This window comes from Cydia strobilella, chromosome Z (genome assembly GCF_947568885.1).
Source record: "Cydia strobilella chromosome Z, ilCydStro3.1, whole genome shotgun sequence".
Lineage (NCBI taxonomy): Eukaryota > Metazoa > Arthropoda > Insecta > Lepidoptera > Tortricidae > Cydia > Cydia strobilella.
The window spans coordinates 43,350,397-43,376,623 of NC_086068.1; the positions used below are offsets into that span (position 1 = coordinate 43,350,397).

The following is a 26,227-nucleotide window of genomic DNA, read 5'->3' on the forward strand; positions in this document are numbered from 1 at the left end:
TCATTTTTTGCCTATTTTCTTGAATAACTTCTAAATTGTTAATATTGTCTTCGGTTACCGCGATAGTTACTCATGAAATAAAACTATGAAAACGGATTATATCGCGTATATTGAATTTATACATCCCGACGTTTCGAACGTTTCTAAATTGTTTATCCTAAATTTGTAAAAAAATATATATTTGAGATTTTCACAATGAGCTCTTTCATTTTATATATAACACGATATAGTTTGAAAAACTTTATTCTTTAATTTTCTCATTTACCCCCCAAAAGTGGCCCCCATGTTTAAAATGCATTTGTTTGCGTTACATGTCCGTCTTTGGGTCACAAACTTACATATGTATACCAAATTTCAACTTAATTAGTCCAGTAGTTTCGGAGAAAATAGGCTGTGACAGACGGACAGACAGACAGACGCACGAGTGATCCTATAAGGGTTCCGTTTTTTCCTTTTGAGGTACGGAACCCTAATATAATACCAAAAAAGAAACGGCTAAGTAAAGTTGTATCCATAATTAACGATACAGTGTTTTCATCAAAATATCCAGCAAATTTAGATAGATACCGACATAACTGAAGTCAACAAGGTTCACCCTTAATGGGATTATGCGCCACGTTTCTTGGCCATCATCTTAAAACTTTTAGCCCGTCACTCCTGCATTCTCGTTACTTGCAAACTTGAGTCTTGGTCTTGTCTGTTCAGATTAGTAGTTTTCCAATACTTTGATCGGCCATTCTGGGATATAGCTTAGCTGTAGTTTGATAGTCAAAAGTATCTTTAGGTACATACTTACTACATATATGTATAAGTCCGCCTATGCTAACTTTACACCGAATTGAACAGAACAGTGAAGGAGTGCGTCATGAACGTCATGTTTTCATATAAATTTGACATTATTGATGAAATTTCCACACTTTGTCATTGACAATGCCATGCAGAGTCCCACTCGTCATATATATGTCGGCGGCCGATCGTAAAGTTCCTGTGTAATGTTTTGACGGTAGTCACAATAAACCAATAGATAGGTAGGATAGGTTCGTTAAGGTGACAGTCCATTTCTGACCGCAGCTGCGCGACTGCACCGACACTACTGCAGCGGCCTGAACGCGTCGGTGTTATTGTCAATTTCCATAGTAAAATGAATGACGATATCGACTGCACGCAATATGGTGATTTTAACGTTTTCCCGACCGCAGCTGCACTACTGCTCCGACACGTCGGTGTTAGGTTACTTCAGATAGCGGGCCTCTGCCGGCTCAGGGAACGAGACAATGATTTTCACGATTCACGATATGCCTAGGAATTTAATGATCTGCCTGATTTTCCGATCGTCTTCCGGCATACAAATACAATACAACTACACATGTACATACAGAAAGAAGCGGCTGCCACAGCTCTTCGTTTGAAGAATCTAAACCTATGGACATCTTTCAGCTCATCGCACAAGAAGATCTATGAAAATACGATCTCAAAAATGTCCATGCTGGAAGCGCCTATCGACAAAATACCAAAAACTATGATCTTCTGGAAAGATTACGCCATATCGTTAACAGAAGATCCGAAAGAAGGACTAAACCAAACAAACCTAAGAATATTCACAGATGGCTCAAAAACAAACGAAGGGACAGGATGTGGTGTCTTCTCAGAGGACCTGAACATACACATCACAAAACCCCTTGGTGAACACAATACGGTATTCCAAGCTGAATGTGTAGGAATAATAGAAGCTTGCAATGCTATTACAACACGACAAGTGAAACACGAAACCATACTAATACTGTCAGACAGTAAATCGGTACTACAAGCGCTATGCAGCGACAAACTTACCTCAGAGCTTATACTTGAATGCCATCGGAGCCTCACTGAAGTGAGCAAAGAAGGCAACAAAGTAACAGTACAATGGATAAAGGGGCATAGTGGATCAAGAGGAAACGATGCAGCGGATGAACTGGCCAGGAAAGGTTCAGAAACACCGGCATATGGACCCGAGCCAATTATGCCTCTACCAATATCCTACATACACAACCAGCTAGAACAACATCACAGACAACTGCACAACAAGTACTGGAGTGAATTGAAGACATGCAGGCAAACCAAAGAAATTCTACCGGAACTGAACCACAAGCTTACCAAAATATTACTGAAAACACCAAGAAGCCAACTACGTAAAATAGTAGGATTAATAACAGGACATAACACACTAAACAAACACCTACATAATATGGGTAAAACTGATAGCCCCATGTGCAGAGCGTGCATGGAAGAAGAAGAAACAACAAAACATATTCTCCTAGACTGTAAACAGGTAGAAGTGTATAGGAGCAAATACCTAGGTAATCCATGCACACTAAAAGAGGCAACTAGCAACCTGAAGACTTTGCTAGGCTTCGTGGAGGAGCTGGGGTGGTTAGAGTAGCGCTACCTCGTTTCACGCAAAATAGGCACATTTGGATGTCGATTTGCGGAAAATGCCCAGCATAACTAACTAACTAACAATACAACTACAGTCTAATTTTAGTTGGATAGACATAGAACTATCAGGACCATATGTTTTTTTTAAATTACCAATGTTTTTTTTAATATATTTTTCTTGTACGTGAATTTCATTATTTCAGCTCCATGATTCATAAAGGCTTATTTTTTATTTGTTTCTCGTAGTTTAGAAACAAAATATAAGTCTGTTGTTTTTATCATCACAGGCTAAGTCCAAAGTGATCATAATGAAACTATACATTAATTCATTGCGTACCTGCTCTCTATTCTATTTCGTCGACCGACAACGACGTCCCGTCCCTATATGTAGCCAGCTGAGATCTGGAATATATTTTTATTTTTTTGAATTACAAATAAAGGTGTCCTTCGCTAGAAGGTGACCTGGCTTAAGGACAATTAGGGTGAAGCGTTCGGTAAGTCGCCTACGCGAGTGATCCGTCAATCGGTTTGCTTAGGTAATGGATTAATGGAAAAGCGCTGTTCACTCCCCGTGTGGTGTCAGCCCAGCCCGGTCGTTCGAGTTTCGGACTTGTGATTAATTCATTCATTCAGTTTAGTAAGATCAAAAGTCACAGATCACTTGCAAAACTGACCAAGTACAAGTTTTAGCAGTAGCCGTGACTGGCTGCATCCTCTCAATGGTAGCTTTCGAGCAAATATTACCTTGTTACGCTTGTTTGCTTTAGTTGTGTTGTAGGTACGTATGTGGTTGTTGATTTTGTTTAAGTACTTACATATTTTTGCTAAATTCTTTTCCGCCACTAATATGTTATAGCTTAATAGATTTCAAATTATTAACACGGCTTTCCTTTAAATGTATAAATAAAACTTAGTATATACTACATGTTTACTGATTCTGCACAATGGAGCCAGCGATACAGGCCTAGCCTATGGTGTAGGGGTCACAGGAAATTGTTGTCCCATTTTTAGGGTTCCGTAGCCAAATGGCAAAAACCAGAACCCTTATAGATTCTTCATGTCTGTCTGTCTGTCCGTCCGTATGTCACAGACATTTTTCTCTGAAACTATAAGAATTATACTGTTGAAATTTGGTAAGTAGATGTATTCTGTGAACCGCATTAAGATTTTCACACAAAAAAAAACAATAAATTTAGGGGGTTCCCCATACCTGGAACTGAAACTCAAAATTTTTTTTTTATCAAACCCATACGTGTGGGTACGTATCTATGGATAGGTCTACAAAAATGATATTGAGGTTTCTAATATCTTTTTTTTCTAAACTGAATAGTTTGCGCGAGAGACACTTCCAAAGTGGTAAAATGTGTGTCACCCCCTGTAACTTCTAAAATAAGAGAATGATAAAACTGAAAAAAATATATGATGTACATTACCATGCAAACTTCCACCGAAAATTGGTTTGAACGAGATCTAGTAAGTAGTTTTTTTTAATACGTGTTAAATCGTAAACCGCAATTTACCTTTCACTCACGTTTCACATAAAAAATACATTGTTAAAATTATGTAATGTACGGAACCCTCGGTGCGCGAGTCCGACTCGCACTTGGCCGGTTTTTTGTACCTATTGTGCAGTCAGCAAACATGTATAAATTAATTCAAAATCCGATCTTTTGCAGGCAATATATACCCTATACCATAGAGTAACTTATACTAGAGCGGTACTGTCATAGTAAATTTTGTAACCCCAGTAAATTCACTGCCATCTGTCGACACACTTTGAAACTAAAAATAAATATTTATAAAAATACGATAAAATGTATTTAAATATGGATAAATGATTTTTTTATTTGCATTAATTATTTTTATATGATTTTGACCCATGTTCTTTCACTGGTATGCGTTAAAATTATAAATAACAAACGAAACAGTCAACGCCCTCTATACGAGTGTAGGCCAAAACTAGTGGCGCCATCTGAACGAGAATCAAATTTTCGTGATTTTCACGCACGGCACGCATTTGGCACGTTTTTTCCTTAGACTGTATCCATCTATTACGGAGTTATATCTATCTTTGCCTATACCATTGTATTCGCAATAAAATTACCATTATTTTGATATATAATTCAAGCGTCGGACAGATGGGTGCAATTATCGATTTTAACTCACCTGTTTAAACACGGCAACCTCATAATAGTGACCGGAAAAACATAGGCAACCTAATTTATTCATGTTGTACAAGTTGTATACTTTCCATTGGAACTTATTTCGTTCGTCAGACAAATCGGTAAAATTTGGAGAAAAAAAAATTGTTTCAAAAATTCATTAAAAATAGCCATGACCATATTTCTTTAGGCAACCCTATTTATTTATGTTCAGGAACATATTTTCTTTCATAAAATATAAGTTTCATCCGTCAGACGTATCGGTGAAGGTCGACCATATATAACGTATCTCCTAGACTCCTACGATTAACTTCTCTACTTCTAATTCATTGTTGTTGTATATGTATCCCTCGCGTGCTTTGGTATTCTTTGCTAGCTCGAAAATCACTTAGTTAAATGACTCGGAGCAAATAAAAATGTCATTTTGTACCTATTATTTATCTGCCGATCTTATAACGAGAACTCACGCTAAGGCTATTATAGATTACAGAGTCATGTTTATTTAATTAAATAAGGCAACGTGGCATTTTCAAGAGCATCAAAATGCAGTCAAACAAATATAAAAGAGGGCAAATGAAATGAGAGAAATGTTCTACGTTGACTTTAACTACTAAATGCCTTTTTTTTCTTTTTGATATTGACGCTGAATTCTCTTAACTTTTGTGTATAGTCCTCATATCTCCTATCATAACAATGTTTTAAAATAGTTTACAGTACATTACATATAGTGCCACTTTACCGCCCTAGTGCGGTAATTAGGGCTATACGTGCCCATGTCGAACATTTAAAGGTAGGCCTTGTACTGTAAAACGTTGAAAGAGACACGTGCGAATAGGTAGTTCGATTTCCTACTTTCCGCACTTGTATCGTAATGTACTAGAGTTAGACCAAGATAAGCCTGCAACTATTTTGATAGCACACGCAGTGCAAGTGTCATGCAAGTGCAAACGTCAAAACTCTATGAAATTATGACGTATAAATGACACTTGCACTGCGTGTGCTATCAAAATCGTTGCAGACTTATCTTGGTCTAACTCTATTATCTACACACATATGATATGACATACGATAACCCTCTATGATTTGTTGTCCTTTTATGTAGTTGTTAATTCTATGGTGTTATTTGTGTTAGAATCTTGTATTTGTCAATTAATTATGCATAATGTTTACCGTGTAAGCGATTTTGTACATTACTGTAAGCTTATATGAGATAATAAATAAATGAAATGATGCGTTAAAAAAACCGGCCAAGTGCGTGTCCGGCTCGCGCACGAAGGGTTCCGTACTATTACGCAAAAAAAACGGCAAAAAAATCACGGTGCGTCTGTCTGTCGGTCTGTCACAGCCTGTTTTCTCTAAAACTACTGGACCAATTAAGTTATACGAGTAATTTGGTACACATATATATGTAAATTTGTGACCCAAAGACGGACATGTAACGTAAACAACCGAATTTTAAACATGGGGGTGAATGAGAAAAGTATAAAATGAAGCTTTTCGAACTATATCGTGTTACATATCAAATAAAAGACTTTATTTTAAGAATCTTTTATATTTATTTGTACTTGTCATTTTAAAATAAATAGTTTAGAAGTTATTAAAGAAAATAGACACAACTGACCATCCCCCCCCCCTTATCTCCGAACCTACTGGGTCTAAGTTTTGAAAAAAAATACACAAAAGAGTTCTTTACCTAATGACAGGAAAACCTATTAGAAATGTGCAGTCAAGCGTGAGTCGAACTTAATTACTTAGTTTTTGATCCGACCCTTACGGGTTTTTTAAAGACATTTCACTCACGTTTCACATAAAAAAATAGGCAAGTACATTGTTAAAAATTGTGTAATGTTTGGAACCCGTTGGAACGCGAGTCCAACTCGCACTTGGCCGGTTATTTAAAACGAATTTCTTATCGGTGAAATAGTTATTTGTTTTACAGGGGGGCTAATATCTGAGCAAGCGAAAGATTTTTCACTCGCTACGCTCGTGGTTTAATTTTGGAATCTTTCGCTTGCTCGGGTATCAATATTAGCACGAGAGGTAAACAACAACTGTCTGTTTGTCTGTCGGTCTGTCTGTCTGTATGTCTGTATGTCTGTCTGTCTATCTGTCTGTCTGTCTGATGTATTTCTGTTGCCGCTATAACAACAAATCATAAAAACATAATAAAATAACTCCCATACAACAAACGTGATTTTTTTGCCGTTTCTTTGCGCAATGGTACGAAACCCTTCGTGCGCGAGTCCGACGCTCACTTGGCCGGCACAAGATCTACAAACAATTATTTACTTTGATTTTATTTATAATTTTGGATGTTTGCCGCTGTCTTAAAACAAATATTGTGTGCATTGTACATAATTAGCTCTTACAATTCTCGGGCCAGTCTTTATAAAACTTTACTTCGTTTCGGTTTGTATCTTCGGCCCTATTTATTATTTTAAGAACCCTTATTATGTACCTGTTGCACAAAATACTATTTTAACAGCCCTTAATTCTTAGTATAACTTGAAAAATCGGTGAAAATCAAACGTAAAGCTGTTATTAATATGCATATACAATTGTGTAAAAATATTTCAGAGAGGAAAAATGGAGCCTACGTTTGTATGCAGAAGCAGTCGAGCGCGGTCTTCCACTTTCCTCTTAAGTATCTGCTCTTGTAACTGTAGCCTGTCGCCTTAAGTATACCTACCCATAACTAACTACTTTCTTCTTACCCACTATATACTCTTCTATATGTACCTGTTTAACATACTTTATGAATATATGTACACATGTTATGTTTTTTGTACCGATCTGTAATGGTAATATCTCATTAGCTGAATAATCAAGTCAAGTGCATTTATTTGTTAGGGTTCCGTACCCACCAGCGGGTGTCGAACCCGCATTGTACGTCTGGGGGGGACCAAGCGTTTCTGATCCCCCCTCCATTGTGAGGGTACTCTGGCGACAAGCCGGGGATGCCGGAGGGCGCCGTGGTGGAATGTTATCGATCCCACTGCGCCCTCACGAACGGCCAAGAGGTTGAAACGCCGGAGTGGGTTTAGTGGGTAGGGCCAGTTCTCCCCCCCTCTCGCCAAGAGAGGGAAAAGGAGCGGCGAGTCCCACACACCGTGCGTAAGTGCATTCCCACTCCGACAAAAAAAAAAAAAAAAAAAAGGGTTCCGTACCCAAAGGATAAAAAAAGGGTTTCGGGACTCTATTACTTAGACTCCGCTGTCCAGATAGATACAGGAAAAAAATGCGGACTATGGCACTCTCCTGCAGCTGTCTTTCATAGGCGCCTTCCGACGGATTATTCGTCGGAAGGCGCCTATCCGATATAGGAAAGGCGCTTCCGATAATTTCAGTCATGTCGGAGCCCCCCGTCAGCTGTCGGACTGATAACATTTGTTTGTGTGCGTATATGTAGGTAGATATAATGTTTGTTGTAGTGTGCGCGACCGCTAAAGACGGCGCCCCCGCGACCTGACTACGGATCCTACATCCGATATCGGATCGGACAATGTGAAAACGTTCTAAGGTGCGGTCTGCTTGACCAGACGCCGCCCTCGGCCAACTGCTTGTTGGCCGCGTCCATTGTAAATAGTAGAGATGATTACCAAAGAAAAAACGGGGTACTTATGAGTTTATTTAGTGTACTAACTTTAGTGTAATACTGTTTTTATGATACGTTGCATTACTCGTATGGTGCAGTCATCCGCCGCGGACGATGTGTGGTCATGGTCAAGCAGACCAGCCAGACCAGGCACAGCCGCGGTGGGCAGCGTGTCAGTCGCCTGCCGCATAGAGTAACTTATACTAGAGCGGTACTGTCATAGTAAATTTTGTAACCCCAGTAAATTCACTGCCATCTGTCGACACACTTTGAAACTAAAAATAAATATTTATAAAAATACGATAAAATGTATTTAAATATGGATAAATGATTTTTTTATTTGCATTAATTATTTTTATATGATTTTGACCCATGTTCTTTCACTGGTATGCGTTAAAATTATAAATAACAAACGAAACAGTCAACGCCCTCTATACGAGTGTAGGCCAAAACTAGTGGCGCCATCTGAACGAGAATCAAATTTTCGTGATTTTCGAGGCACGTTTTTTTCCTTAGACTGTATCCATCTATTACGGAGTTATATCTATCTTTGCTTGCCGTGATGTCACGGCACGCTGTCCGTCGCGGACGGCTTTTTAAGTATAGCCTTAAATATCATGCTTTAATATACAAAATATGTTAGAATATGATTAGACAGTTAAGATAAACATTATTTGATAATTTAGTAGAATTTAATGGAAATGAATGCGCAATGCTATCAGACATACTTATTTACTGCCCGAACGGGAGCAACGAACTTTGAATGGTTTCCTTGTGGTCTTCCCCTGCTGTGTAAAATCGAAACGAGGGTAGCACCTAAACATGACGCAGTCGCGCCGTGTTATAGGAAAACTGTATTTAGCATATTAACATGGAATAACTAACAGCTACTACTTAAATACTACTACTATTAAAAGATAAAACACAAAAGGACACTAACGTGTTGTGAGCTATTCATTGACCGAGCGTTAGCGAATCGGTCTCCGTTTCAACTTGGGCAAAAATGCTTTCGTATGTCCGGAACGGATGTTCTCCTCAGCAGGCAGGTCGCATTTCTCAACCGGCTCTCGTGAAATTCTCTGAGCAGGTTCGGTAGTTAGATAGAAATTTTCTGTTGTTTCTTGTGATTTTGTATAATGGTGGAAATTGGTCTAAAGGAATTAAGTGCCAGTGTATGGCACTAATATACAATACTTAAATTGTGAGTTCGCTGTGATAATGATTCAACGAAGTAACCATTTTTAATGTACATTTTTTAAGCTTATCGCGAGGTCTACAGCTCACAGAGCCACTAGTTTAAATTGTTTGGACTTTTTTTTATTTAAAAAATGTTTAAAAAAAGGTTTTTGTATGTTATATGAAGGGTACACGGAAAGAACATGTCTAGTCACTTTAGTAACATTTTGAGTAATCGCGGTTTGAAAATTTGGAACCATGTCAAAATGTATGGTAATGCCGTGTCTTTTTTAACTAAAAAAAGTAAAACTAAAAAAACTAAAAACTAAAAAAAAAGATAGAACTAATAGTTCATTAAGAGCTCTACATTTTGAAATGAAAATCTCATTTTCTGAAAAAAGTGACCAGACATGTTCTTTCCGTGTACCCTTCATATATTATATAATTGTATGTAAGTGCTATTTAATAAATAAAAGGTTTAGTGTCGTTACGTAACTTAATTATATAGTTAAGTAGAGTCGATGTTTCGTAGCTGTATTTTTATAGTCGCCCTGCCTCCAATAGAATTGACTGTTTGCATAAAACCTAGCATTTATTAAACTCGACGGTCGAGCAATTGCCCTTGTAGAGAACGAGGCAAAACTTTTTATCATATTTAAAGAGCAGAATTCTTTTACCGTATTGAGAGTATACCCACCATGAAGTTTACGCTGGTCTTAATACATATAAACCACCTTCCTTATTCGGAGGAAATGTATGGTGGATAGCGAGTTAAGTTTTTCTCTGCTCTGTATTTTTCAAATATAGAAACTAGGCATTGTAGAGCTGCAATAACTTATCAAATCAGCAAAGCTGAACGTAGTAGTAATACGTTATCACAGATAATAAATATGGTAATAAAATTATAGTTTGTCTAAACGTGACTCTCTCGTGTTCGGAAATTTTCAGTAAAAGTGATCCATGTTCATTGGTCTCGAGTGTGAGCCTCGGGAACGCCGAACCCGTGTGCGCGGTAATTCGTCACTTTCATTAAACTCGCATTTTTAATTCACTGCAGTGAATTGACGAGTATTAGAGCATTGTTGATGTGAATGCTGAATGTGAATCTTAGTGTAAGGTGTAAGGTATAAGTAATACTGGGACGGGAGTCATTCGGTTCAAGGAGACGCACTTTATTTTCTTTTTGGTGCTAAAACCCTTTAAAATTCAGTTCTACAGCGCATATAGGGCGGAAACTTTAATTGAACTTTCAAATCAATAACAGTGATGTCCAGAATTAGTAGGAGTAAACTGATACTTTGCGATTACTGATTTTTTGAAGCGTGTATTTTTTTAGAGTACCAATTTAGGTATGGTATACATATTATAGGTACTTACCTAGTTTTTATGAATTACGGTTACTCTTGTTTTCGTATCCATTCCATACAATTTATCCTTTTTTCTACTCGTCGACTGTAATGGTTCGTATACCAAACTGTAATTGGGTATTTTTCATGTATGGGCTCCCAACTCAGAAATCAGGTAAACATAAATCATCTACGTCATAATATTTATTCATAATCTGATTTAAATACTAGAAACAAAGCGAAATGTAGGTATGTATATGTGTCGATTAGCAGTGCAGCAAATGTAACCGTTGTTTAAGTGTTGTGTTGGTATCATGCGCATGCGGCGGAGATTCCCACGAGACTGCGGCTATGGCCGGCCGAGGCCATGTGCGACTGAACCACGTCACAGCTCACTTTATGGCTCACCAAAATAAATAATTTTAATTGCGTAGTTGGATGGTTCAGTTCACAGTAACGAGTTTACAACTTTTTGCTCGCAGACTAATGGCTAAACAAGTAATTCGGTTTGTAGTAACATATGTCGCCGCGCGTATTGCTGAGATTCCAGTTTTTACTTAGGTTGTGATTTTAAAACAATTTGTTAGTTTTGTAGTGTGTTTAACGTCTGGGTTTTAGAGCTAACTTTGTTAGAGGAACCTACAATATTCGGTAAAATTAGTAGGATTTATTGCGACATCCATCAGTCTAATTAAACCATAATAAAACAATGCATTATTATACCTGACATTTTCAATAAGTTTATGCTGCTTAAAATTTGTTCTGCCTATACCTATATACAGTGTGTAAATTCAATACGGGCGAATAATTAAACGGTGGTTAGCATAGGACTAAGAAGTAATTGAGATAAATTTTGCTTAGATATATGTACAATGAATTAGAATTTAAAGTTACGAGATACGAGCTTTTAAAAGTAACTGTCAACACTTGTTGGCCACTGTGATAAATGAAAGACGTGTGCTCGCAATGTAACCATTCTAATGCACATACGTTTAAGGTGGCCTTTATTGCCACAGCTTTTGTACTTGTAACCTTTGAACCGACACTTATCGACCGTATGATCCTGTACCCGCACACTTCACATTCCGCACCACTATTAGACGATGATCCTCTTGATACTTTACAGACCTCGACCGACTCCGTCAGCTGCTTGCTGTTGCTGTTGCTAGGCGCGGCCAACTGGCGCGAGGCGGTCCTCGCGCTGTGCAACGATGCGGCGATTTCTAGAGCTCGTGCTAGCGTGAGGGTATCTGCATCTTCCGTGAACAATCGGTCCCGCACGGGTCCGCCCTGCATGCCCAATACGAACCGATCGCGCAGCATGCTATCCAATACCGAACCAAATTTGCAATCGGATGCTAACTGAGGAACTCTTGCAGCCCACTGTGTTAAATCTTCGTCCATTTCTTGAATGGCCCTTGTTGTTGATGTTGGACTTTTTCGGCAATAAATGTTTGTCCAATTCCTGTACAATTTCTTCATAAGACAACTGTTCCAGAGTATTTGGTGAAATTAGTTCGCGTACCAATTTATACGCGGACTCGTTAAGCACTGAGCAAGTCACGGCGCGTTGACAATCGACTCCCGTTGCTGTTTTAATTATTGCGTTTGCACTGAGCCTGATGCTTAATCTTTCCTTAAACACCTTCCAGTCATTTCTGACTTCAAAAACAGGTAAATTTCCTATCGTTGAATTCATTATGATCGTGTATCCGAAATCACGTAAAAAAATTTGGCTGGTCCATTTTCTATGGGTGGGTAAATTTTTTTTCGCGATTTCGTGGTTGGTCCTATAGTAAAAGTTGCTCAGTATAATCCCAAAACCTCCCTGGCAACGGGAATACACTTATTTTTTCGCCACCCTGTACCTAATACATAAGGTGCTTTGGGATAACTTTGAAAGCGGGGTAATTTTGAAAATCGCTAATAATATCTTCTAACGACCGGTTTACAATTAAATGTTAATTTAAATCAATAGTTCAATAGTTATTTAATTTTACAATAAATTTAAAATATTTTTTTGCGTCATAATAAATATATCGGGGATGGGGTGGCCTATGGCGGTGGCGGTAGTGGGCGCAGTACATCGATGTATGCCTACACAGCTAAATTGTATGCTACCACTGCTACCAGTGCATGAAATAATACTACGGACTCATCAACCACACTAGTGCCTAACTGCCTATTATATTTTCGTACTAAATGAAAATAACTAGTCGATTTAATTTGAAATAAAAATCACATTAAATGTTGAATAATTCATGTAGGTAGGCATATTACAATGCGCTTATGAAAGTCAAATAAAGCTGTGCCGGTTCCAACCGTACACCTCTTTACCCGAGAAGATTTAACCCTATATGGGACCGGCAACAAACTCGGCGGGACACATCTTTTCAAAACAACACATTCTAATTTTTACAATAGTTTAACCTCTAATGACTCATAAGAAATCAAATTAACACTTGGAATAAAACACTTAGCTAAATGATTAAAGAGCGTTGGAATCTATAAGCTTTCAGAATAATCCTTCAGGTATAAGCCTTCAGGAACGTAGTGAGTTTAGGCACGAGGTTGGCTAACGTCCGATATCTAGCACGGTCCGATCGAGAATTATACGGCGGCCTCATCGCTCCCGCCAAAGTGAATGTAGGTCAACTTGCTTGACAAGTCTTACCAACAAAACTGCCAACTCGTACCTAACTTCACGCAAAGCTAAACCACTTAACGTTCCAAAGCCTGTACCTGTCATCTTAGTTCAACAATACGCCAATAGATGGCGTTACTCTCTACATAACTCGATAAATTACATTATCAACTAAGTAATACATAGCCAAACTTTGCTAATCGATTATATACTGGCGTCTAAAACTTTCAACTGTAACGCTGCAATGCGTCCTTCTGGAGTCACGCTCCGACAAATATATGAACAAATAAAGTCTAGTAGACCAGTTGTACACAGGGCTTAGGTACAGTAAGCTTAAAGGGGAGTTAAAGGTGTTGTGACTTATACCTACTAAATTAAATTCCGGTCGCAGCGCCACGCCGCGTGAAAGAGAACGTACGCGACGCTTTAATTAAGATCAAAGGCGTAGCATTCACCCGTTTCCATAAATTCAGTGCTTTATTCTCGTTCGTTCGCCCTCCCGAAATTCCTTGGTTGCACCAACCCTGTGAGAGAATTTACCCTTAGGAAGGTTGGAATTATAATGGATTAAACTGACCACGTTATTGGGTAACCTTAATATTTATTTTAGGTGCATTCAAAAACGCCCGTTCCTGTTTTTACCTACTGCCTGTCCTATGCATTGATGTGGATGGAAAAATGCTAGAAAAAAAAATGTGGCGTGTAAAGAAAAACAACTGAATGGAAAGCAACTTGTCAAGTGGGTATTTCCCACTCTTTTTGCCACTTTTTTATTGTTTTTAGAAAAACGCTTACTGTTACAGTAACGACAGAACTGCCAATGATTAATATATTCTTTATTAAATTTTCTACTATAAAATTTGCATTTGAATAGAAGAGCACTAAACAGTTATCTGTAGGTTTATCAACTATACAATGTTTCTCACGTTGCCCCTACTGCCCGGACAGCTGTCGTACGATAGAAAATCATATCTAGTCAAAATTTGGGCTACATACAGGTATAACTCTAAAACCTGGCACCATCCTTTAAAGGCAAGTAAGGGGTGTACCGGAAAAAAACCTGTTAACTTCAATTGAAAACAACTGATGCAATTGATAAGGATTTTTGGAATTTAATATTACTAGAATATGAAGCTACTTTTAATTTGATTAATTATCAGTCTTTTTATTTTTAAATTTTCTGCAGGAGTGATAAGAAGCTTTTTCCTAGCGCCTTCAGTGGCAGCTTTTTACAGAGCTGTTTTTCATATTTGCCTGCACCATCCCAACACCTGCTGGAGCTGTTAAAGTTTTTTGGCTGTTTTATCCTTCTCTTTTAATACACTCTTGATTTGAGCCCATGAATAGTCGAGAGAACTACACTGCAGTACGTATGGTGGTCTTACTTTGCTTATCGTCTATTACAAAATGGCGACTTTTTGTACGAAGGAAATTGTATGATTTTCGACTTGGCCCAGAAATTAATAACGCAAATTTTCGGTTACTGTAGCTATCCTAACCTTTGTACGAATCTACGAATCTATATACAGGGTGGGCCAGTGAAAAATGCATTAAAAAAAAAAAACAATTTTTATGTTTTTAAATAAAAAATATAATTAGAATTTGGGATAAAGAAATAAATTTTACGTTTTAAAAATTAAATCATCAAGATGTCGCCCGTAGCAGTTGCGGCACTCTTCCAGTCTTACTTGTAAATTTGGAAAGACTTTCGTTAGGAGATATTGATTGGTTTTCTTTACGAATATTCTCCTTTAATTCTGCTGTGGTTGTCGGATTATTGGAGCACACTTTACTCTTCACGTAACCCCACAAAAAGAAGTCTGCCGAAGTTAAGTCAGGGCTCCTGGGAGGCCAAGCAATGTCACCTCGCCTAGATATCAATTTTTGAGGAAACATTTCACGCAAAACTTCCAGGGTCACGTTACTTGTATGGCAGGTGGCCCCGTCTTGCTGAAACCATGTGTTGTTGTTGTAACCATACGATTCGTGAAGTTTCGGAGCCAGGAAATCTCTTAACACGAAAGTCTTGTTAAGTCTTTGAAAATTTACAAGCAAGACTGGAAGAGTGTCGGTCGCAACCGCTACGGACGACATCTTGATGATTTAATTTTTAAAAAGTAAAATTTATTTCTTTATCTCAAATTATAATTATAATTTTCATTAAAAAACATTATTATTATTATTACGAGCCCATTGTGTCCCACTGCTGGGCAAAGGCCTCCCCCCTCTTCTTCCACTCCTCCCGGTTTTGAGCTACATCTGGCCAGTCGCTCAAAAAGGAGTCCAAGTTATCCCGCCATCGCCGACGAGGTCTGCCGGATCCCCGGTTTGACTCATGGGGCACCCACTCTGTGGTTATTTTGGCCCACATGTCATTAGGCATGCGGCAGACATGACCAGCCCAGTCCCACTTTAACTTGGCCGCTTTCCGAGCTACATCTATTATTTGAGTTTTAGAGCGCAGCGTGGTGTTCCGGATGCGATCCCCGAGTTTCACACCTAAGTAATATGCTGCGCTCCATACCTCTCTGTCAAACATAATTTTTTTTAAATGCATTTATCACTGGCCCACCCTGTACTATGTTTCTTTTCGTTCGTTTCACTTAAGCCGCATATGTACCCCGAATTTTTCACGATAAATATGACGGGCATGCGGGGGCGGGCGCAAATTCTATTACCTAACAATCTTTCTGATGGTCCTAGGGTCACTTGTTCCTAGAGGTACGCTTCGAGGCCTCTGTTCAAGAGACAACGTACAAAATTATCTATATATATAAACGTAAAAGTCCTGACTAACTGACTGACTGACTGACTGACTCACTTAAATTAACGCCCAGCCCAAACCGTTGGACCTAGAGAGCTGAATTTTTCACAATAGATAGCTTTCATGACGTTAGTATCCACTAAGAAGGGGTTTTTCAAAATTCATCCCCTAAGTCATCCCCTAACTCATCAATAAGTAGTCATGAATTGGAACAAGTATAAATTAAAAAAAATGGAAAAGTAAAAAGCACTAGTTCGCGAATACCAACTTTCCGCACGCTAAACAGCTACATAAAGTAGCACTTTTTGAGCAGTTGTATTAAAAATATTTTTTTTTTTGGATAAATTAGCATTTAATTTAATATTTCAGAAAGGTCACTCGTATTACACCGTGCCGTAGGCCATATCGAACACACGGGCCACCAGTGCTTAGTCGCCAAGTTGTTCGTAGATTTGTAGACCCAGAAGCATTTGTTTTATTTTTGAATTGTGAACCCTTAGTTACTCAATTAAAGTTCAAGTTTAAGGACGCTAAAATTGCTCGACGGGCAGACAATTTCCAGACAACCCAAATTCACAAAGGAGTTGGGATAATGTTTTTTTTTTTTTTTTACTAGCCTAATTTAGTGTCCCACTGCTGGGCAAAGGCCTAATGTTTACTGATGTGATTTAACTTACATTACAATACTTTCCTAAACAACTGTACAGATCCAAATCGCGCGAGGCTTTTGGCGGTCGGAGCCCGGGAAGCTGGTTACTGGCTACATGGCCATCCTTCCGACCGATTTCCTTCCGATCCAACCTCTCTTAGACTGGCGACTGGTTTGCGACTCGGGGTTTCGGTGTGTACGCCACACAAATGCTCTTGTGGCACAGACGTGGACCGATTGGGACACCATGGATTATCTTGTCAAAAAAGTGCAGGCCGTTTTTCAAGACGTGTCGCTTAATGACATAATCAGTCGGTCTCTTGCCACCATCAATGTGCCTGCTCTTCTTGAGCCGACTGGCATTATCAGCGATGATGGCAAGAGGCCTGATGGAGTGTCCTTGGTTCCTTGGAGCTTGGGACGGATGTTAGTGTGGGATGCTACCTGCGTAGACACACTGGCACCGTCCCACTCCCACCTCCAACGTACTAACACAAATTTATTTAGAAATGTAATATTAATGCAAGAGAAATACGTTAAAAACATATATTATCTATACTTTTTTTTTAAACTAAGCTCAACCAAAGGACACTTCAAGGAACTATCATTCGATGCAGGAGGTATGTCTCTAGAGATTCGAAGTCTGAAAGAACGTAATAATACTTAATCTTAATTTTAATGCAGCACAATACAACTATTACTTACATTACATTACAAAGCATACAATACAAGTACATCGAGTAACTTCCTAGAATATATGTACCTACATTGCAAAGGGACTAGGGGGTAGAGCTACATGTTTGTAGCGTAAGCCTTAATTGGTGTTAGTTGCGTAACTGAACTCTTACAACATTTATTGAACTTAGAACGAGAAGTTACGATTACTGGCGAGTTCTTGTTTACGGTCGTCTAATAAACGGCGCTATCAATTTGAAATCTTCATCGTACGTAGTGATCATATAGGTACCTAAGTAATAGATAGCTAACGTATGTGTATATAGGTACATCTATATCTACAATGATCGAACCTTAGGTTGTTATTAGAAACGTGTATACCTATGTACAAATATTATGATGTTTATTTAATGTAAACATGAGCCGCTATAACAACAAATTCTAAAAACAGAATAATATAAATATGTAAATGGGGCTTCCATGTACTTGTATTGTATGCTTTGTAATGTAATGTAAGTAATAGTTGTATTGTGCTGCATTAAAATTAAGATTAAGTATTATTACGTTCTTTCAGACTTCGAATCTCTAGAGACATACCTCCTGCATCGAATGATAGTTCCTTGAAGTGTCCTTTGGTTGAGCTTAGTTAAAAAAAAAAGTATAGATAATATATGTTTTTAACGTATTTCTCTTGCATTAATATTACATTTCTAAATAAATTTGTGTTAGTACGTTGGAGGTGGGAGTGGGACGGTGCCAGTGTGTCTACGCAGGTAGCATCCCACACTAACATCCGTCCCAAGCTCCAAGGAACCAAGGACACTCCATCAGGCCTCTTGCCATCATCGCTGATAATGCCAGTCGGCTCAAGAAGAGCAGGCACATTGATGGTGGCAAGAGACCGACTGATTATGTCATTAAGCGACATGTCTTGAAAAACGGCCTGCACTTTTTTGACAAGATAATCCATGGTGTCCCAGTCGGTCCACGTCCGTGCCACAAGAGCATTTGTGTGGCGTACACACCGAAACCCCGAGTCGCAAACCAGTCGCCAGTCTAAGAGAGGTTGGATCGGAAGGAAATCGGTCGGAAGGATGGCCATGTAGCCAGTAACCAGCTTCCCGGGCTCCGACCGCCAAAAGCCTCGCGCGATTTGGATCTGTACAGTTGTTTAGGAAAGTATTGTAATGTAAGTTAAATCACATCAGTAAACATTATCCCAACTCCTTTGTGAATTTGGGTTGTCTGGAAATTGTCTGCCCGTCGAGCAATTTTAGCGTCCTTAAACTTGAACTTTAATTGAGTAACTAAGGGTTCACAATTCAAAAATAAAACAAATGCTTCTGGGTCTACAAATCTACGAACAACTTGGCGACTAAGCACTGGTGGCCCGTGTGTTCGATATGGCCTACGGCACGGTGTAATACGAGTGACCTTTCTGAAATATTAAATTAAATGCTAATTTATCCAAAAAAAAAAATATTTTTAATACAACTGCTCAAAAAGTGCTACTTTATGTAGCTGTTTAGCGTGCGGAAAGTTGGTATTCGCGAACTAGTGCTTTTTACTTTTCCATTTTTTTTAATTTATACTTGTTCCAATTTGTTGCGGCAAGCAAGAAAGCATACTCAATTTCATGGTAGATGGCGCTGCGCTGCACACATCGCGCGCTACGGGTTTCCTGCGACCTATATAAGCGCGGCCATTGTCAAGCTTTTTATTTTTGCAATATCCTTCAAAGAAATAACATGTCATGTATACGCGTCTAATTTATTAATAATATAATTGTGTTGCAAATCGGCGTTTCAATTCTTATTTCACGTTATGAGGAACTAGAGTTTACACAATTCATGACTACTTATTGATGAGTGTTAATATTAGTTTCCTTTAAACGTCGGAACCAACATAAAAGCCTACTGTTAATGTAAGAAAACGAAAAATATACACTTACTTCATATATTATTACTTATCTCATCATTATAACACGTTTATTTTTTAATATAGAAGATTGAAAAACCGAAATAAGTTGTCTGAATGGAACGGAATAGCTATGGAAGGTAGAGGTAGGAATAGCTGCCGAAACGCCTGTCAAAGAAGAGGCGTTTTTTCTTAATGCAAGCTAAGTTTCCAAAGGAAACATCTGATATTGTTTTTATTCCTTACTTTTTGTATTTCTTATTTTTTCGCAACTGTTTTAAAAAACGTCGTTCGATACACGTGCGGAAATGTAATTCTTCGGTAATACATACTTTCCGCACTAGCATCGAAATGTACTATTACAATAAAACAATTTCACAAGGGGCGAGTAGTCTGGCTCATTTCCCTAACTTTCTAAAGCATAGTCCTAGTCGGAAGATACATGTATAGTGTAGTAGCTTATGTACTTAAGTAAGAAAATAGAAGGGGAACCAACTTGTCAAGTGGATGCTTCCCCCGTCCTTTCCCTCACTTTTGTGTTCCATTTTTCAGTTTTTACACAAAACAAACCGGTTATTAACATGGCCACGTCACAGATTAATAAATAGTTACTCCCACGTGCGCGCAGACACTAATATGCGCGTACAACCGTGTACCCGCTGTTATGGTGCGCTCATCTCACTGCCTTATTACAATTTATTCCTAATATAACACAGGTCAAAAATACAGAAATACAATGTCAAAAATTATACAAATATTAATATATACATACCTAAAATCTAAAAAATTCTACATACAATTTCATCAACAATACCTATACCTAATATATTTTAATATAAAAAAAAAAATAACACACACACACACACACACAAATACGAAACAAAAACAAAGCAGTAAGCAACAGTCAGTCAAAAATCCCACCCCGCGTCATCCCCGGCCCAAAGGTGCCCAAAACGCTGGCCGCATTACCGCGCTGAACCGCAATGGATAACCTCTGCACCAAGAATGACCCGGAGCGGGGATCCAGGCCCTTATTCCGCAAACGGTTCCCAACCTCCTTGAAAAACTCTCGAGCCTCTGAGCACCAACAGCCAGCCGTTTCGACCGCCAGAGGCACAAACAAATAGCCGTCCAACCCCGCATAGGTACTTCTCCCGTTTCCTCAGTGCCGCTACCTCAGCAGCCGCCCCAGCTACCCTCACGGTGTGCCCAATGTGCGATGCAGCAAAAGTGCTGACGCATGTAGCGTCCCAAAGCAGCACTTTCCTTTCTGCCAAGGCACCAGCGTCAAACCGTCAGGCCTCTTAACATCCGACCGATTTATTCCTACATATGTACCTATTCTATTTTTAAATTTACGTTTTTGTATTTTCTCTTCATGGCTTTGGCTAAGTCAATAAATCAAATCGTAGGAATCATGTTTCTTTTTATTTTTAAAGTGAAACTTTTATTCTATTCTATTTTATACTTAAATCGGATTCAGGTTACAATACTTAATTCACGAAGGTTGATATTAGGTTGTAATTTCATACAAAATTTTGAGGACACCTTAAGAGGCCGTAGTCGATTTTTGAGCAAAAATTTTAAATTGATAGATTTAGTCGTTGAAATTATACACGTTTTGTTAAGTAATATCTAAATAACAAGTATTGGTTTCTATTAGCACGTTTTCACATCTTGCCTTTTAATAATGAGGTCGCGAGCGTCCGTCACCGGTAATATATGAAGAGAAGGGGCAGTTTTTAAAAATTCATCAAACAATTATGGTGGTAAATTATACAAATTGATGTATAAGAATAGTTTCAGCAAATGTTGTACATTGTTCAAGTATCCAAATTACGTTGAAATTAAATCGATTTTCAGAGAAATTGTAACTTGTTTTGAAGTAATTTCTGGAGAAAATTGAATTCGTTTAACTTTCATTTTCTCGAACTCTAAGTCATATAACAAAAATGTAATTTGAGGTCAAGTACAGAATATGTGTAATACAAATTTACCATTTTTAGCAGTCCAAACTACGAAATTTACAAATAAGAGCGACAAAATCAGTGCTTTACGCGCGTTTACCTAAACGTCCTTCAGAAAAAAAACATTACTAATTTAGTGAGTCTGTTTTCAAAAAATTGATCTGATAAAAGGCAAGATAAGAAGACGTGCTAATAGAAAGCAGTACTTGTTATTTCAATTTGGTAACAAAAGGTGTACAATTTCATCGACGAAATCTATCAATTTTACATTTTTGCGACTAAAATCAACACCGGCCTCTTAAGGATGACTCACGTTAGACCGTGCCGTGTCCGGGCCGGAGCTTCCGGCGCTTCGTTTTCTATGGAAGGCATCACGTGATCACCTGTCATGTTATAGAAAAGTAAGCGCCGGAAGCTCCGGCCCGGACACGGCCCGGTCTAACGTGAGTCATCCTTTAACCTTAAATAGGGTAAAAATACGTAAAACTCTCTCTACGTCTATTTCTTTCAGAAGTTCATTGCTCGCGAACTATTCCTTGTTAGTCCCTATTTTTGCATGGCATATATGATTTATTGTAAGAATGAAAGTTCGTAGACTTTACCCCAACGCCATATGAATGAGATATTATTTTTTGCGCTGCGATTTTATTTTACTACAAGCAACTGATTTTGTATCTGTCATTGTAAGATTATGTATGCGATGCGATGCGATTGTTTTATTATTTATTACTACATATAATATAGTGATCATAATATTATAATGATCTTATACTTCATCTTGACTCATACGTAACTTAATTTGTTTTCAGCTACCTAAAAGTTGTCTGGAAGAGATCGCTTTTTAGCGATAAGAGTGCCTGTTGTTTACCTCTTCTTGAGTTGTTGTACTATCACCGATGCATTTATTCAGAAATCTAGGGTTTGTATTAAGGATGGCTAATGGATTCACAAATATGAAGGCTATAACATCTCTGTATAATGCGTTGGTTAGAAGCCAGTTAGAGTACAATGCTGAAATATGGGCTCCACACGAAGCAAAGTATATTTTTATGTTAGAGCGGATACAAAATAAGTTTATTAGGTATATGTATATGAGGCAATACGGCGTATACCCGTTTTATCCGTTGATGTATCCGACATTGTTTATTTTAGGCATGGTCGGATACAATCAGCTGAAAGTCAGAAGGGAGCTAGCACTCGTTACATATATCTTTAAGCTGCTTAGGGGTAAGATATACAATGCGGATATATTGGGGTCGGTGGGTATTTGTGTTCCGCGCACTTGCGGGGCGCACCAAGCTGCTGCGCGAGGCGCCGATGACGCGCGCCGTGCGTTTCCTGAACCTCATAGCCACGCATATAGACCTATTCTCATGTACGATGAGTGAATTCACAAAAGTAGCATTATTAACTCTTTGTTATATTGAATAGGTAGTTATGTAGGAAAAAAAATGATTTGTTTGTTAGATATAGGTATTTGTATTTTGTATGTTTATACATTTAATTTTTTGCTAAATTATCGCATTGGGTTCATCCCGTAATGATAATTGTATGTGTAGAAATAAAAAAAAATAAAAAAAAATGTTCTCCCGTTTTAGTCTAACCCGTTCGTATAAAAATACCGCAAATCGATGTACAGGTTAGCCGTTTGGCACACACATACTAGAGGTCAAAACAAATAATTTGACCCGCAGTTCCTAAAAAAATTTCGCTGGAGGGGTGGTAAAATTTTTTTTTGTACGGAAAAATCGTGTGTGGTATCATAGGAAAGGGCTTTTTGAGGCGATTCTAAAAATATATCACATGATTACATTTCGGGCATTTTTTTTTAAATTAAAACAAAAAGAATTTTCTAAACATACCAAGTTTGGGCTCCTCCAGACACGATATGGCAGATTTTTTTTGTACAATATACCACAAATGATACGTGATATCCTCATGTCTAACTCAAAGAAAGCAATTTTGAAAATAATATCATTAACAATTTTTTTTTAATTTTTCAATTTTACAAAGTGACACAGTTCTACTTCAATACCTATTTCACGAGACTTATGGAACTATACTGGGAGTAACTATTTATTAATCTGTGACGTGGCCATGTTAATAACCGGTTTGTTTTGTGTAAAAACTGAAAAATGGAACACAAAAGTGAGGGAAAGGACGGGGGAAGCATCCACTTGACAAGTTGGTTCCCCTTCTATTTTCTTACTTAAGTACATAAGCTACTACACTATACATGTATCTTCCGACTAGGACTATGCTTTAGAAAGTTAGGGAAATGAGCCAGACTACTCGCCCCTTGTGAAATTGTTTTATTGTAATAGTACATTTCGATGCTAGTGCGGAAAGTATGTATTACCGAAGAATGACATTTCCGCACGTGTATCGAACGACGTTTTTTAATACAGTTGCGAAAAAATAAGAAAAACGACAAGTAAGGAATTCGAAACTTTTATATTATTAATTCTGTGACATCATTGACATTGACATTATGAAGAGGTGTTTTTTTAGCTGGGTGTTATTATTATTGAACCCACTTCAATGATTTTTTTTTAATGCATGTTCTATAAGACAGAAACAATTGTAAATATAAAACATTGTACTATTATTACTCAAATATCGTTCATTACGATTATTTGTGTATCGTACATTTATAAAAACAATATCGAATGGGTCTTTTTTTTTATACTACGTCGGTGGCAAATGCCCGTATGGCCGTATGCTTGCGGCCCGCCTGATGTTAAGCAGTCTCCATAGCCTATGTACGCCTGCAACTCCAGAGGAGTTACATGCGCGTTGCCGACCCTAACACTCCCCTCCCTCGAGCTCTGGCAACCTTACTCATCGGCAGGAACACAACACTATTAGTAGGGTCTAGTGTTATTTGGCTGCGGTTTTCTGTAAGGTGGAGGTACCTCCCCAGTTGGGCTCTGCTCTAGATCTGGAATGACATCCGCTGTCCTGTGCCCTACCACACAAAGCGAGATGTCATTCACAGTGCCCATACCTCTCTTTTGGACGTAGTTTAAGGACATACCCGGGTCAGCCTGGTGCCTTTGGAAATTTAAAGCAGAAAGAAAAAACGCATCTTCTTTGACTGGCGTTCCGTTCTATTCAGACAACTTATTAAGAACGGTTTTTCAATATTCAATATATAAAAAAAATAGACGTGTTATAATGATGAAGAGGTAAGTAATAAAATATGAAATATGTATATTTTTCGTATTCTTACTTGAACAGTAGGTTTTTATGTTGATTACGATGTTTAAAGGAAACTAATATTAACACTCATCAATAAGTAGTCATGAATTGGAACAAGAATAAATTTAAAAAAATTGGAAAAGTAAAAAGCACTAGTTCGCGAAAACCAACTTTCCGCACGCTAAACAGCTACGTAAAGTAGCACTTTTGAGCAACTGTATTAAAAAATATTTTCCTAGGGAAGATAACATTGTAACTAAAAAAAATGCCAACATTTTTGTTTTCGACACCGATGGTTTTAAAGTACCACTATTTCCTTAAAAATCTCGCATTTTAGTAAACTTTGTTTGTGTTGTTAAAAATATTATTAAAATACATGAAAATTTATGGATAACAACATATTTTGCCCCGATTTCACTCCGCATACGTTACTAGGAAAAGCAACAAACTTTGCCAATATATATATACTGACAATTTTGTTTCGAGCTCATGCATGCAGAAGTGCTGTAGGAGAGAGGACAATATGATTTAGACAACGTTTTTTATAAGTTAATGAAAAAGTTGAAACTAGGTCCATGCGGTCCCAGCGCGCACAAGTTGTTTGCAGAAATCGTGAAGCGTCTGGTTGACGTAACTGGTGACCGAAGAGCTGGCGGCTTCCTCGCACAACCGGCCAAGTGCGAGTCGGACTCGCGTTCCAAGGGTTCCGTACATTACACAATTTAAACAATGTATTTTTTATGTGAAATGTCTTAAAAAAACCCGTAGGGGTCGGATCAAAAACTAAGTAATTAAGTCCGACTCACGCTTGACTGCACATTTCTAATAGGTTTTCCGGTGATCTATAGGTAAAGATCTATTTTGTGTATTTTTTTCCAAAATTTTTAACCTAGTAGTTTCGGAGATAAAGGGGGAATGGTCATTTTTTAACCGACTTCAAGATTTCAAAAGGAGGAGGTTATCAAATCGGTTGTATGTTTTTTTTTTTTTTTTTTTTTTTTTTAATGTTTGTTACTCCATAACTCCGTCATTTCTGGACCGATTTTGAAAATTCTTTTTTTGATTGTAAGTATATATATACAGATTGGTCCCGTTTTTGTCAAAACGCAGTTCTGATGATGGAATCCATGAGGAATCGAGGGAACTCCTCAAATGTTTAAGGCTTACATATAGTGATTTTAGTATTTTCATCAACAAATCAAGCACTTACATTTAAAAAAGTGACATTTGATGAAGTGGAACTGCTGATGATGATCAGAACGGAACTCTTCAATGACGCATAGTTCACGTTTGGCGATTTGTCCTCTTCGTTATGTTTGTTAAGCAAGTTAGGTTTTCAAGAAACATTTTTGTCACGCTCGAGTTCTGATGATGAGACCCATGAGGAGCCGAGGGAACTCCTCAAATGTGAAATGCATACATATTGTGATTTTTGTATTTTCATCAACAAATCCAGCAATACATTTAAAAAAGTGAAATTTGATTAAGTGGAACTGCTGATGATGATCATAATGGAACTCTTCAATGACACATAGTTCACGTTTGGCGATTTGTTCTCTTCCTTATGGACCCAGACCCAAACTTGGACCCGGACTCGGACCCGGACGCGGGTCTGGACATGGACCCCAACTCGGATCCGGACCCGGACCGAACTCTGACCCAAACTTGGACCCGGACAGCCGGACACGGACCCGGACTCGGATCCGGACCCAGACC

The 26,227-nt window shown here is 38.2% G+C and overlaps 3 protein-coding genes across 3 annotated transcripts in view; 1 reads left to right on the forward strand and 2 right to left on the reverse strand.

The window, feature by feature from the left end:
• The window catches only part of LOC134754971 (uncharacterized), a 567,282-nt gene that overhangs the window by 296,880 nt on the left and 244,175 nt on the right, over positions 1 to 26,227 (reverse strand).
• LOC134754964 (extracellular sulfatase SULF-1 homolog) overlaps positions 1 to 26,227 on the forward strand; it is a 116,374-nt gene that overhangs the window by 17,545 nt on the left and 72,602 nt on the right. The gene's annotated exons all lie outside the window — the stretch shown is intronic.
• The window catches only part of LOC134754951 (uncharacterized), a 533,971-nt gene continuing 529,819 nt past the window's right edge, over positions 22,076 to 26,227 (reverse strand). Inside the window, exon 4 of the mRNA XM_063691437.1 lies at positions 22,076 to 22,087. The gene's annotated coding sequence lies outside the window, so the exon portion shown is untranslated. The remainder of the gene's footprint in view (positions 22,088 to 26,227) is intronic.